This window comes from Grus americana, chromosome 12 (assembly GCF_028858705.1).
Source record: "Grus americana isolate bGruAme1 chromosome 12, bGruAme1.mat, whole genome shotgun sequence".
In the NCBI taxonomy this organism is placed as follows: domain Eukaryota; kingdom Metazoa; phylum Chordata; class Aves; order Gruiformes; family Gruidae; genus Grus; species Grus americana.
Window position 1 is genome coordinate 23020948 of NC_072863.1, and position 13040 is coordinate 23033987.

The 13040-nt window shown below is 62.9% G+C and overlaps 1 long non-coding RNA gene across 1 annotated transcript; it reads right to left on the minus strand.

Moving 5' to 3' along the window:
• Positions 1-5950: 5950 nt before the first annotated feature.
• Positions 5951-12739, minus strand: LOC129211642 (uncharacterized). Its single transcript, XR_008578903.1, has 3 exons — positions 9494-12739; positions 6745-9349; positions 5951-6699 (listed from the first exon to the last, which is right to left on the minus strand). It is a non-coding gene; the product is annotated as an uncharacterized LOC129211642 (long non-coding RNA).
• Positions 12740-13040: the final 301 nt, after the last annotated feature.

The window sequence follows — 13040 nt, forward strand, 5'->3', positions numbered from 1 at the left end:
CCAGCCCTTCCCTGGGTTTTCCTTTTCGACCTTCCCTAGTCCCTGGAAAGAAAACGCCCCGCAAGGATTCTGGCCCCAAGACGTCTCTTGGCCACTTTGCTGTAAAAACCCCTCCGTTTGCAGTGGTGCAGCCTCGTAGCAATCAGAGCTGAGCCCCAGCCTCCGCGCGAGCCAGATCCTGAGCTCCTCACTCAGCCTGCAGCACGGCGGAGGTGTAGTCATTGACTGCAATGTGAGTTTTCCTCTGAAGATGGAGCCAGGCAGCATAAAACATCAATAAAGAGCTCAGGATGTGTCCCTTTAATGAGATGAGATTGTAACACGCTGACGGAGCTTGCCAGAAGCTGCCCATTCTGTCAGGAGGAGTAGATCCTGCTGGAGAAGTGTTAAGTGGGTCCTGCTGACTCATTGATGCAGATGGCTCCGTCCCCACGCGGACGGCGGTGCTGTCTCAGGGGAGAGCATCCAGCGCCCGGGCTGAGCTGGTACCTGGCGGGTGAACCCAGCCGGAGGGTGAACAGAAAAGCAGATGTATTCCCCCCCGCCCCGCCATGGCCCATTACGTATAGCGAGCGCCAAGCGTTGGGCAAAGCTCGGGGCATCCCGGTGCCTCGAGGGGCTCCCTGTGCTTCCGCAGCAGCTCTTCTTCCACAGAAAACACGTTTGTCCCCAGGAGGTCCCCTGCCCAAACCCACACTGCCCTCCCAGCAGAGAAACCAGAGCGGAGACGTGACTCGAGCAGCGAGTGTGGCTCCAAACACGCGACCCAGGGACCCCAACCCTGAGCTGGACGGTGCATTGGTTATAGAGATATCGGGGGGGCCGTCAATACGAGCGTTACCACGCTGGGAAATTGTTAACTCCATCTTCCAGCTCCCTGGAAGGACCGGCAGATGCCTGGGCACGTGTTCTGCCTGCGGTGCGGGCAGCCAGCTCTGGAGCCGGACCCCTCGCACCGTATCGGCCAGCCGGCTGCGCGGGGTCCTCCCTTCGGCCGACGAAGGGCGCGGAGCTGAAGGCTCCTCATTCCCGTTAGGAACAGGCTGGCTTTGGTGACCCAAAGCTCGAGGTCCGTGCGGGGTGCCGTGGGTGGGTGCCGTGTATTTCCCCACCCAAACCCCATTGCTACACCCACCGGGGAATCAAGTACCAAAGGGTTTGCACCCTCCGGACCCTGACTGTCCCCAGAAAGCTCGTGGAGCACCGGTGCCTCTTGCCGGGCCTGACCCTGCATCCGCAGGAGACGTCACCTTCATCCAGCCTGTGTCCGTACGGCACATCCAGCCCCTGGCGTGACGGGGACGTGATGCTCCCCCGGCTGTCTCTGCTGTCCCCCAGCCCGCAGGGCCATCGCTCTCCCTGGCTCCTCTGCCCCAGCGATGCTTCTCCACCACCCTGATCGCTCCTGGGAACAGCCACCCCCCGCCGTTTCAGGCCTTCTTCAGGCTTTGCCGAGGTCCCGGACCGAGTTCCACCACGAGCGTCGGGCATCCCTCCTGCAGATGCCCAGATGTGCCCAGCTCTCCGCAGAGCAGCTGCTCCACGCACCCAGGAGCAGATCTTCCTCCTCCTGCTCCCCTCCAAGCCCGGGTACCCGACTGGAGCATCCTCCCCCCTGGGTACCACCCTTCCCACTCCACACCCAGCCCCCTCATGCCCCACCGAACAAAACTCATTCCCCGGGGATGGAGGTGGCGGGATGGGGGGGACGCAGCTCCCCCCGATTTCTTTGCCTTCAGCACTTTGAGTTCCCTTTTCAATGTCACTTTAACTTGAGCGCGTGCGAGTGCAGGGGAGAAAGGCTCGGTATTAAATTGCCAATCTGGTCACATGTTGCCTGGGATTTGGCCGTAGCTAAGCAGCACCACCCCCGCATTCACTTTTTTGGCTGGTGACTCCTCTGCTCGGCGTAAGGCAGAGCCAGCGAAGAATAGGAGAAACCGGAGGGGGAAGGAAAAAAAAAATAATAATAAAAAAATAAGGCGAGTCATTGTGAATGTCAGGAGCTCCTCGGCTGCGGGTGTGACAGCGATCCTCCCCCTCCAAACTCGCTCCGGGTGAGAGCCAAAGAGAGGATTTCATTAGGATCTGGTAGCAGGCTATTTTCAGAGCTGACATCCTACCCACGACTAAAAATAGCCGGTCCCCTCCACGCAAACCAGGGTTTCTTTTCTGTTAAACTTTAATAAACCTCGGCAAGGCTCAGACCTTGCTTTCTCCCCACACTTTGCTCCCTTGCTTGCTCCGCTCCCTTCCATCATCCCTTGCTTTCCCCCTTCGCCATCCCTCATTTCCCGCTGCCCAGGTGTCCTCTCCCTTCTGGTCCCAGTTTGGAGATGTCACCGCAGCGGGGCTGGGGGGGCTGGGCTGGGCTGGGGGGGGGGGGGCAGGGGGCTGGGCTGGGGGGGGCAGGGGACTGGGGGGGCGGGGGGCTGGGTTGCCTCCTACCCAAAAGCAGCATCCTGCGCACGGAGCCGGGGGCTCCGGGAGGCCAAGCAGGCAGCGAGGGCTTGAGCCCCCCCGAGCTGCTGCCAGGCAGAGGCAGGAGCCTCACACATCCCTCCGGCACCCAGCCCCACTCCCGGATGCTCCTCGGGGTGCCCCGAAAGGAGGGACCACCCGCTGCGCCCCAGGAAGGTGCAAAAGCGCATTGGGAGTTGGGGCAGAGCCAGCCCCACCGCAGCCCCCCCCGGGCTCAGAGGGGTCACGGCACGGAGCGGTCCCACTGTAGAGGCCAGCTCCAGCACCCGGCCGCAGCCACCTCTGAGAGGCTTCTCCTGAATCTCCTAAAAACCCCAACCAGCCTAAAAACCGCCTGCCTCCCCCGGGCCCCCGGAGCCACCGCTGCTGCTGCTGCTGCCGCTGCTGGCCCTCCTCTCCGGGGGGCTGCTCGCAATTCCCTCCCTTCATTAGCGCTGCCACCCCGGAGGTGTTTATAGCCAGCACCCACCCCCTCCTCCCGGCTCCTCTAAAGACAACACCAATTTCAGCCCTTCCCAAGCTCCTCTTGACTCCAGCCCAGGTAACCAACCTCTGCAGAGACCTTCCCCGCTCGGTGCATGCACCCTCCCTGTCCCAGCCCCAAACCTGCCACCTCTCTCCGATCCCCACACGGCCGAGCCCCGGCAGAGGCTGCAGCCGGTCTGGGCTTTGCTGCTCTGCGGATGGAGCAGCGGTTCCTCAACAGATGCATTCTCACCCCGTCCCGGCTGCCCAAAGCAGCAGGGAACGGACCCAGCCCTGCCGCCTCGGAGCATCCCTTGCCCCGCAGCTCCAGGCAGCTTTCCCCCCCCCGGGGCACGGGCAGAGCTGGCTGGGGGACAGCCTTGCACACCATGGGGACATCCAGCACGACCAGGACTGGTGTCATCAGCTCAGCCTGGTGCCCGCCGGCACGATGGGCTCCGCTCGCCTTCTCCCTCCGCTCCGCGCCGGGTGTGCGCCAGCCCTTCGGAGGCCCTGGCCGCCGGCCAGCCAGCCATTTCCTGGTAATCTAATAGCTGCAGCAGATGAACTGAAAATGCATTTCCTGCCACCGTGCTGTAAAATTTTTATTAATGTAAGGAGAGAACGTAGCGCTGGCTCGCGCCGCCCGGGGCTGCAGCGGGGCGGAGGGCAGCGGGGGCCTCGGCAGAGCAGCCGGGGCCGGGGGTCGCGGGGACGGCAGCGGTGCCCCCGTGATGCTGCGGGAAGGTGGAGGCACGGGGCCGCGTCCCCCGCCGGCAGCATCGCAGTACGGGGAAACTGAGGCACAGGCAAGGGAGGCACCTCACATGGAAGTAAAATCAGTTCCCCAGGACAAAGGACCACCGTGGGTGGGTTTTGCAAAGTTTGCCCTCTCCAGCCACCGGACAGCTGTGTCCTTGAAAGCCACCTGAGACAGGACCGCTGATGCTGCGGGTCCTTCTTCCTCGTGCTCCTCTCCCTGGGCACCCGCCTCCGCGAGGATCCCGGCCAGCAAAGGCAGCGTGGAGGGGACGGAGGCAGGGTGAGAGGAGCCGGAACGCCCTGGCAGACGGGCACCGCGGTGGGAGACCTGCCACGCATCCCTGCCTGCTCTCCGTACGGCAGCTCGTCCGCCTCCTGCCTGTCGTCGTGGCCTGGGCTGACCCCTTCCCCGGCTGGCAAAGGGACGTCCCAGTTAAAATCCCCCGTGACGGTGCTCCTGGGCAGGGAACAGCCGATAGCAGCCAGTAAATAGTGACCACCGGCCGCTGAGTTTGCCCAGGGAGGGGGCAGAAACGCCTGCTAGGGAGGAGCAAGGTGCTGGAGCTGGGGCACACGTGTCCTCGCAGCTCCGCTTCGGCAGCGGTTGCTGTGTCCGCACACGATCCGCAGCCCTCAAGGGCTCTGCAAAGCACCCGCAGGGCCAGCAGCCAGCTCAGCACCCCCCCACACCCCTTTAGCATCCCCCTCCCCAGTGACCCCCAGCCCCACATCCCACCCGGACCGTGGCACCACCCCAGGGCACCCTGCGGAGCGGAGGGGGGGCCGCAGAGCTGGAGCCCTTTGCGCAGCCCTTTTCCCACTCAGAGCCTGCTCCTTGCGCCAAGGCAGAGCTAAATTGGAAAAACACACACAATGACCTCTTGTGGAATGTAGTATGAATATTTGATAGGTCTAATGTAATCATATCCAATCGATACAGGCAGGAATATCTCTCTCCCCCCCGTGCTCTCACTCTGCCCTGTCCCTTCCTCTCTTTTCCTCTCTCTCCCTCGCTCTCTCTTTCATTAATGCATTCTCCACTTTACATTATTTATTAACTTCCTTCCTTTTTTTTATTTAGAAAAAATAAATTAAATAACAGTGGTTATCTGGAGGCTCAGCCCCTCCTGCCTAAGCGCTTTTGGGCCAGGCAAAAACTTTTCTGACCTTCTCTCACCTCCTCGCCTTCCTCTGCCGAGACAGAGAGGCTCTGCCCCACGGCCGTGACCCCTTGACACCCCATCCCTCGCTGCCCCCCAACACAGCCCATCTCCCACCTCCCTGTGGGCACCTGCTCTGCTGTGAGCCCCAAAATCCCCTGGGCACGTCCACCCATTGCCCGTGGCACAGCAGAAGATGCCCGAAGCCGTTAAGCAAGCCCCCGAGGCGCAGGCAATGCCTCGGAGGTCGAGGGTCTCCAGGTCAGGCCAGAAGGGTGGTCTGCTCCCCCCCCTCCAGCACGGCAGGGCCAGAGGATTTCCCCCGCGGCCCCCAAACTGAGCTGGGCTGGAGCCAGCGCAGCGGCGGGGGTGGTGGTCAGCCCCGTGGTGGGCGGATGCTCTGCTCCAGGGTCTCCCAAACCCAGCTCATCCAGCCCTCCCCGCGGTTCCCAGGAAAAGCATCTTCCCAGACAGGCTTCGGGGCTCCACCGGAGAGCGGGGAGGGGGGTGACACCAGTGTCCCCCAGCTGCCCGCACCCCCCCCAAAAACCACCTTTCAGCAGTGGCTGGAGCTTGTCCGGCTGCAGATCCCGGCCACCGGCACTTGGTGCGGTGGGACCCACAAGCGGGAGGAATGGGAGGCCAAGCACGCGGCGAGGAGGGGTCTTCTCGCGCACCGGCACCAACGCGGGGTGAGCTCCAGCCGCACGCCCCCCGCTCCCCGACACCCTCAGAGCTGGTGACAGAGAGCAGCGGAGATGCTTAAAGCCCCTTAATGGGCTGAGAAAGGTGGGGGGAGGAGGTTGAAGCTCCCTCCGTGGGGCTGGGCTCTCCCCCCCAGCTGCTTCTAGGGCTTCCCGGAGTGGCCAGGTATGTCCTGGCAGCCCAGGGATGCTCCCCAGGGATGCTCCCCAGGGATGCTCCCCAGGGATGCTGCTGGTCCACGCTGCCCTACCAGGGTGGGCTGAGCGCGGGGGCTTGCCTGGATGGGGACAACCCCACCGTCTGCCTTTGCGCCAAGCGTCCCTGACACCCAGACCCCCCCCCCCCAGACCCAAAGAGCCCCCGGGGCTGGAAAGCCGCATTCCTGCGCTCTGAGCCGGACCCGAGGGGCCGTGGAGGGGCTGGGGCAGGGCCAGACGCGGCTGCAGGCAGTGGGAAAGCTGGGGCGGGTGGGGAAAGGGGCTGTGCGGCAGCCAAAGCGGTGACCCCGGGGTGACACCCCATTTTCCCAGGGGGTGCAATAGGAAGCTGAAGGTTTTCTGACAGGGGCAATGTGAGGCTGAAGGGGTTTTAATTTTCCACGAGCGGAGGGTGTGAGCGCGGGCTGGGAGAGGACCTGCTGCTCCACCACAAATACACAGGCAATCAAATTCAAAGGACGGACTTGGCTTTGCCCACACCGGTCAACTCCTCCCTCTCTGGAGGACATCACCAAGCTCACATTCATGGAAATCAGGAAATTAAGTCAGTTCACGGTTCCTGACTCAGTTTACCACTTACGATAGGTGCAATGGCTCATTCTCAGTCTGCAGTAACTTGGGACGGATCCTTCCCGCTGCCACGCTGCGGGAGATGTGGAGGACCCCCAGGGCACGGCCAGAGGAGGAGGTTGGCCGCTGCTCTCCAAGACATCACGATCTGAAGCATCTTAGCCAGGGGACATCACAGAGCGGGCTGGAAGGAGGGCGAGGATCCAGCCTCAGTGTTGGACGTAGCTTCTCCCCCGCTGCTGGTGTCCCCGGGCAGGCCAGGGGGACATGCAGGATTCCAGCTGGGAATGGGATTGAGAAAATCACGGGCTGCCTGGGGAAAGCGCGTCCGGATCCACCTGGGTCTGTCTGGAGGGAGCGAAGGACAGTTCATCCGGATCCACCTGGGTCTGTCTGGAGGGAGCGAAGGACAGTTCATCCCCAGAGCAGAGAGGGCTGAGGGTTTCCTGCTTCCCCACCGAAGGGTTCCGGACGGGCCCCGAGGAGGAGCTGCACTTCCCCACCGCTGGATCTCAGGGCTGCTCAGGGCACAGTGGGGGAAAAGCCGCTCAGGTCTCCCAGAACGCCGGGCACAGCGCTGGCAGGGACCTGGGGGACGGGGACAGTTTTTGCCCGGACAGCTGCCCCATCACCCTCGCGCCCCGCTTGCGGACGCGACGGCACTGCCGTGGCACGTGTCACCGCTGCCCGGCCCCGCTCGCAGGGCCCTCACGGCTGGGCTGAAGCAGGGAAATCGATAGCGGCTGTCTGCTGACGGCCAGACCGGGGCGGGGGGATCAGACGGAGGAGAGGCAGGGGCTGAGGTAGGGGGGAGACAGGAGCGGGGGGACCCCAGGGGCTCGGGGAAAGCCAGCAGCGTCACGCGGCAGGAGAAGGTTTGGACGGAGGAGACCTGCGAGGGTTGGTCTCCCATCCCCGGAGGGTCTGGAGGGTTCACCCCGCTGACGCAGCCCCCTCCTTCCAGCCCCTGGCAGAGACGCACGGGAACCAGCAGAGCCTCTGCTTTAATGCGAATCACTTACTGACCCTGCAGAGCCGAGGGCGGAGGAAGATTGAAAGGAGGAAGTGTAGGGAAAGAGCTCCAATTAGCAGCATCGAAGCTATATATTACCCTCTGGAACGAGCGCCCGGGCCAGCAGGCAGCGAGCCAGCATGGCGCTGGGGTGACCTGGCCTCGCACAGAGCCCGGGGACCCCCCAGAGCATCCCCGCTCGCTCCCCAGGAAAGACCCCAGCGCCCACCACCCTCCTCCGCGGGGAGAGGCGGCACGGCTCGCACCGTCTGAGCGATTCCCTCTCACTTCTCCAAGACACCGAGATGCTGGAACAGATGAGGAAATTTGCTGGGAACCCCAGGAAAAGCTGCTCCACGGCAGATGAGCTGCTGGGACGCGGGGCCCGAGGCAGGAGGTCTGGGAGCCGCCTGCGTTGCCTTGGCTGGGAGAAGGTCAAGTCTCGCGGGTGAGGACATCAGCAGGAGCTGGGTGGTGGTGGCAGGGGACACTCCCCCGTATTTCCTGCTGTTCTCCCCTAAGGAGGGGACACCCAAAGCACCCAAAGGGCGTCTTCAGGGCCCCTCCACTGCTGCAAGAAAAACACCTCTGAGAGCAAATGCTCCATCTCCAACACAAACCCCCTGTTGCCTTCTTGCTCCAGCATTTTCCACCACAACTCTCCCTCCGGTACCTCCAGCATCGTCCTTTACCCTGCAAGGGTCCCAGGGGCTCGTCTCCTGAGCCCACCCAAATGCATCCCTGACCCCAGGGGTCCTGGGGGATGAGGCAGGGTCCCACCTCCCCCAGAGCCACCCCAGCATCCCTGGGCAGAAGCTCTTCCCAGGAGAGTTTCAGAAGTTTCCTGAGCTGATCAAGCCCCCGTTGCACATTCCCCTTTCCTTTGAACTGCATCCCTGCCCTCGACGGGGAGTGGGGAGCGAGAGGACCACCCAGCCTCCAGCTCCCCCACCCAGCACTCACCCCTGGCACATCATACCCCATAATTATTTGCCTCTTACGGGCCACGTTGAGCCCATAAGGGGGTCTGTGATGGCCTCGGACATCGCTGGATGCCCACGGTTGAGTGGGACCATCCCGGATGAAGAGGGTGAAGGTCTGTGAGAAGCGCACAGCTCACACCCCGGCCCAGGTCCCTTGCGGGTTCTCCACAGCCAGGGGTGAACCGTGGGTCCCAGCCCCACCGCGGGCGGGGGGCTCAGAAGATGACGCCAGGGCAGGGTGGAGGGAAGCGGGGTTGCGGGGAGATGCTCTCCTCGCAGACACCCCACCGAGAACGGTCCCGTGAGCCGGTGAGAACGGCGCTGCCTGTCCGAGGGGGAGCGGAGGCAGCGAAGGCAGCTGGCAGCACGCGGCCCCAGGCTGACCTAATCAGAGAGAAACCGTGACGTCAGGCCGGGGGAAGCGGGGTCCCGGCCTTTCCCAGGCTCTGCCGTGCTCCACGCTCCGGTTCCCTGCCAGTTTATCGGTCGCTGGAGCGCGACCAAGGGAACATCGGCCAGGACAGAACAAACAAACATCCGAGTTTGGGCTTCCTTCCTTCCTTCGAATAACTAAAAAAAAAAAAAAAAAAAAAAAAAAAAAGAGAGAGAGAGGGGGAATTAAATTTAATTAATTAAATTTAAAAAAACCCCAACTCTGAAACAAGTCAAATAAATAAGCATTTGTGTTTCCATAGGGACGTGATGCATTCCTGGGAGTGGGAGCTTGGCCTCAGGGAGAAGTAAAGCGGGAGCAGCGAAGCCCGCGACACCACAAGCGGCCCCGTGGGCAGCCCACCGCTGCGCCCGGAGGGACCCGGCATAGCTCCCTAGGCTCCGGTCGCCCTTGGAGGATCGCACACCGCAGCCAGGACCCCAGCCGCAGCACGGGCTTTGCTTCAGGTGGTAGCTCGCTTTCTTAACACGGTTGCGTGCTCCAGGTTTTCCTGCTGGGCTCTGATCCCTCGTTCCTCTTGAAATCAGTGACCAGGATCACTGTAAGAGACAGATGTTTAGAGGTGACTTTAGTGCTAAAAGGTGCCACGAAAGGAGTTAGGAGGAGCAGAGAGGGTCAGCCCCTGATTACAGACCACAAAATCCCGCTGGATCTCAGGCCCCTAACACACAGCCACGTCTCACCAGTTCACAGACTAATTGGGGGGGGAAGTCCTGGTGGGTGGAGGTTGGTTTGCTCCTTCTACTTCATCACAACAGCCCTGCAGCAGCGCCAGGGTAGGACCAGCGGACCATCCTCTCCCTGACCTTTCTAAAAGGTCCTCTGGATTTTCCTCTGATCCTGCTGTGCTGTGTCACCCATGTTGGGTTGTGTCGAGTTGGGCTGGGTTGCATCATTTGTGTTGGGTTGTGTCCTTCTCGTTGGGTTGTGTTACGTTGGGTCATTCGTGTTGGGTTGGGTTGTGTCCTTCTCGTTGGGTGGTGTTACATTGGGTCATTCGTGTTGGGTTGGGTTGTGTCCTTCTCGTTGGGTTGTGTTACGTTGGGTCATTCGTGTTGGGTTGGGTTGTGTCCTTCTCGTTGGGTGGTGTTACATTGGGTCATTCGTGTTGGGTTGGGTTGTGTCCTTCTCGTTGGGTTGTGTTACATTGGGTCATTCGTGTTGGGTTGGGTTGTGTCCTTCTCGTTGGGTGGTGTTATGTTGGGTCATGTTACATTGGGTCATTCTCATTGGGTTGGGTCATTCTCATTGGGTCGTGTCATGTTGGGTCATTTGGGTTGAGGTGGGTCGGTTGCGTTGGGTTGTGTTGGGCTGTATCATCCAGGCTGGGTCGTACCGAGTCGTGCTGTTCGGGCTGAGTTGGGCGGGACAGTGACGTTCAGGTTGGGCTGGACGTGCATCAAAATGAAACAGTTCCTACACCCACATTGACTTTTTTCAGCATTTTTGTCCTACGGACCATTTCCAGGAATGTCCCCTATCTGCTCGGCCACCCTTTGTTCTCACTGCTCTTGTGGAAACTGCCACGTTTCCTGTAAAACGTGAATTCCCTCTCCTGACCTGCGGAAGTATCTCCCAATTTTTGCCAGCGCAGAAGCCACGTACAGAAACCCGCGTGTGCCCTGCACGTCACCGAAAGCACTGCCTGCGGCCGCACCAGCAACGCCACCTCCCAGACATCCCGCGAGCGGGGAGCAGAGACTGATTTCTTGCACGACCCATCAGAGAGGGACAAGCGAGCCTGACGGAGGATGCATCTGTAGGATGCGGAGTCACTTTCCTCCGCGCGCGGCGATGGGCCGCTGACCTCGGAGCCCCGCGGCGCGGGAGCTGCCGGCAGGGACTGGCAGGGCCTTTCCCAGGCCAGGGGCTAATTCTGTACCCTCCAGGCCGGATGCGGTACCTCGTCACCAGAACCCGTTAGAGAAGGGAAGAGCATTGTGTGGGCTGTTGCTTTTTTTAAAACTGTTTGTGACCCCGGGACGAGCACGCGAGTGAGAGCTGCTGCTGGAGGAAAGGGGGGGGGGGGCCAGAAAATTCCCAGATCCCAACTCTCGCTGGGAAATCCCCAGAAAGCTCCCAGGCTCTTCCTTTCCCAGCACACGAGGTCCCACGTGCCGGGGCCAAGCAGCAGGTGCACCCGGGAGAGGCGGCAGCTCTGCCTGCCCCTGCCCACGCGAGCCAGCGGGTACGTGCCAGCAGCAGGAGCTCGGCTCTGCGGGGCACAGGAGGGATCGCAAACCCCGGCGAGCTCCGGAGACCGCGCTGCACGCCCCGCAGGGCGGCTCGTCGGAGAAACAACCCTGCGAACCACGAACCGCGGGACGTCCTGATGCCGCTGCACTGACCAAGGGACGGGCACTGCCCGAGGGCGAGGAGCACGGGGCCAGCCATCACCCGCACGGCTGCTGCCTCCTCCGGGGAGCTGACACCAGGGCACGCTCGCGCCCCGGCAGCCCGGGAAGTGCCCGCAACAAATTCTCATGGAAGCCGAGATGCCTCCGCCATGAGCTCACCGAGTGACTAACTTGTTTATCTCCCCCGGGAGCTGCACCGAGATTTTGGGAAGCAGCAGATCCCCGCCAGCTCCTCTGCCTGTTCCAGGCGCCGCCCCCACCCCTTTCCTCAAAAACACTCTCGGAAAACAGAAACCTGCGGTGACACACCACCACGTCCCCTCGCCGCGAAGGCTATCGTGGCAAGCAGCTGGCTTGCCTCTTGCCACACCAGCACACCCAGTGGGTGCGATGGCAGGGAAACTGGAAGGACTCAAAAAAGGCCCGAATTTTGGAAAACGGGGTGTGGAAATTAGGGCACAGCACAGATACCACACTGGGGAAAAGCACCCGCTGCTTCGCTGGGGCAGTTTGTCAGGGGCACACGATCCCCAGCAGCTGCCTGCCACGGATGTGGCCCCCACCCCAGTGACCCCTGCAGAGGCGGGGGCTCAGCACCGCTCAGAATGCGTCCGATGGGCTGGGGGGGGGGGGGGCAGCAGGGCCGCCCGCTTTGGGAGGTCCCGCCATCCCCACTGCCTGCCAGCACAGCGGTCCCCAGGGATGTCCCAGGACACCCTCCAGGTCAGCCAGTGACCTGGGAGCCCCCGCGGGGAGGAACGGGGTCTGGGGGGGGCTTCTCCTCAGCACCACACATGGAGCACGGACAACTGCTGACGGGACGGGGCTGCACGGCGCAGCCACCCACTTCTCTACAGAAACACCACATTAAAGCACACAGCTGACAGGTTAAAGCGACCCACGCCTCAGAGCTCCAGGTGCCACCATGGGCCGTTTCTTTTCACCCCACGCTGCCAGCCCCGTGCTCCTGCTTTCGGATCCAGCTCCCTCCAGACCCCGGCCCTTCTCCTGCCCCGAAGGTGCTTCGTGTCAGAGGCAACCCCGAGGCACCTGGCAGCAGAGCTGCTGCCCCGGGGGACCCCGCTCAGGGCAGGGTGACCAGCACCTCCGGCTGGGAGAAGCCCCAGGGCTGGGAAAAAGCCCCCAGCGAGGCGGCGGGAGGGCGGCGGGGCCGGGGGGAGGCGGCAGCCGCCACCGCCGGGATGAGGCGGCCCTCCAGCGGGCGGCACCGCTGCCTGTCAGGCCCCGCCGCCCGGCTCCGTGCCTCCTCTCAGCCTCCCCGCCACACGAGCCGGTGTTCCGGTGCCGTCAGATGAAAAATCAGCATTTTAGCGTTTTACACCCCAAAAGGTCCTGTCTGACACCCCCCCCCGCCGCCCCGCGTCGTGCCGGCAGCTCCCGAAGGCCCGGCCCCGCTCCACGGCACGCCTACGAGTCCCCCCGGGCGCAGAGCCGCAGTGCAGGCCGAGCGGAGAGGCCCTGGGGCTGCTCCGGGCCGGGGCCGCCGCTTCCCCCCCGCCGAGCTGGGCCGAGACGCGGCCCCGCGGCCACCGGCAACATGGCGGCCCCGCCGCCGGCCCGTGCCCCAGCGCAGTGCGCATGCGCCGCCCTCACCCCCCCACCCCCCCCCCCCCCCGCGACGTTCTGTGCTGCGGCGTGTCTCTCTATGGTCTGCCCCCTCCCCGGGGCGCTCTACGGTTGAGGAGGTGCAGCGCTTCCTCGCTCTCCCGGCAGCGGCGCTCACGGGCCGGCCCGCCCGCCGTACGGCGGGAGCGGTGAAAAGTGCCTGCGCACAGAGGCTGTCTCTAGAGGGGCTCCGGCCGTCTCCCACACTCTCAAGACACCCAGGTCTCTATGGTGCGTGCGGCGCTCT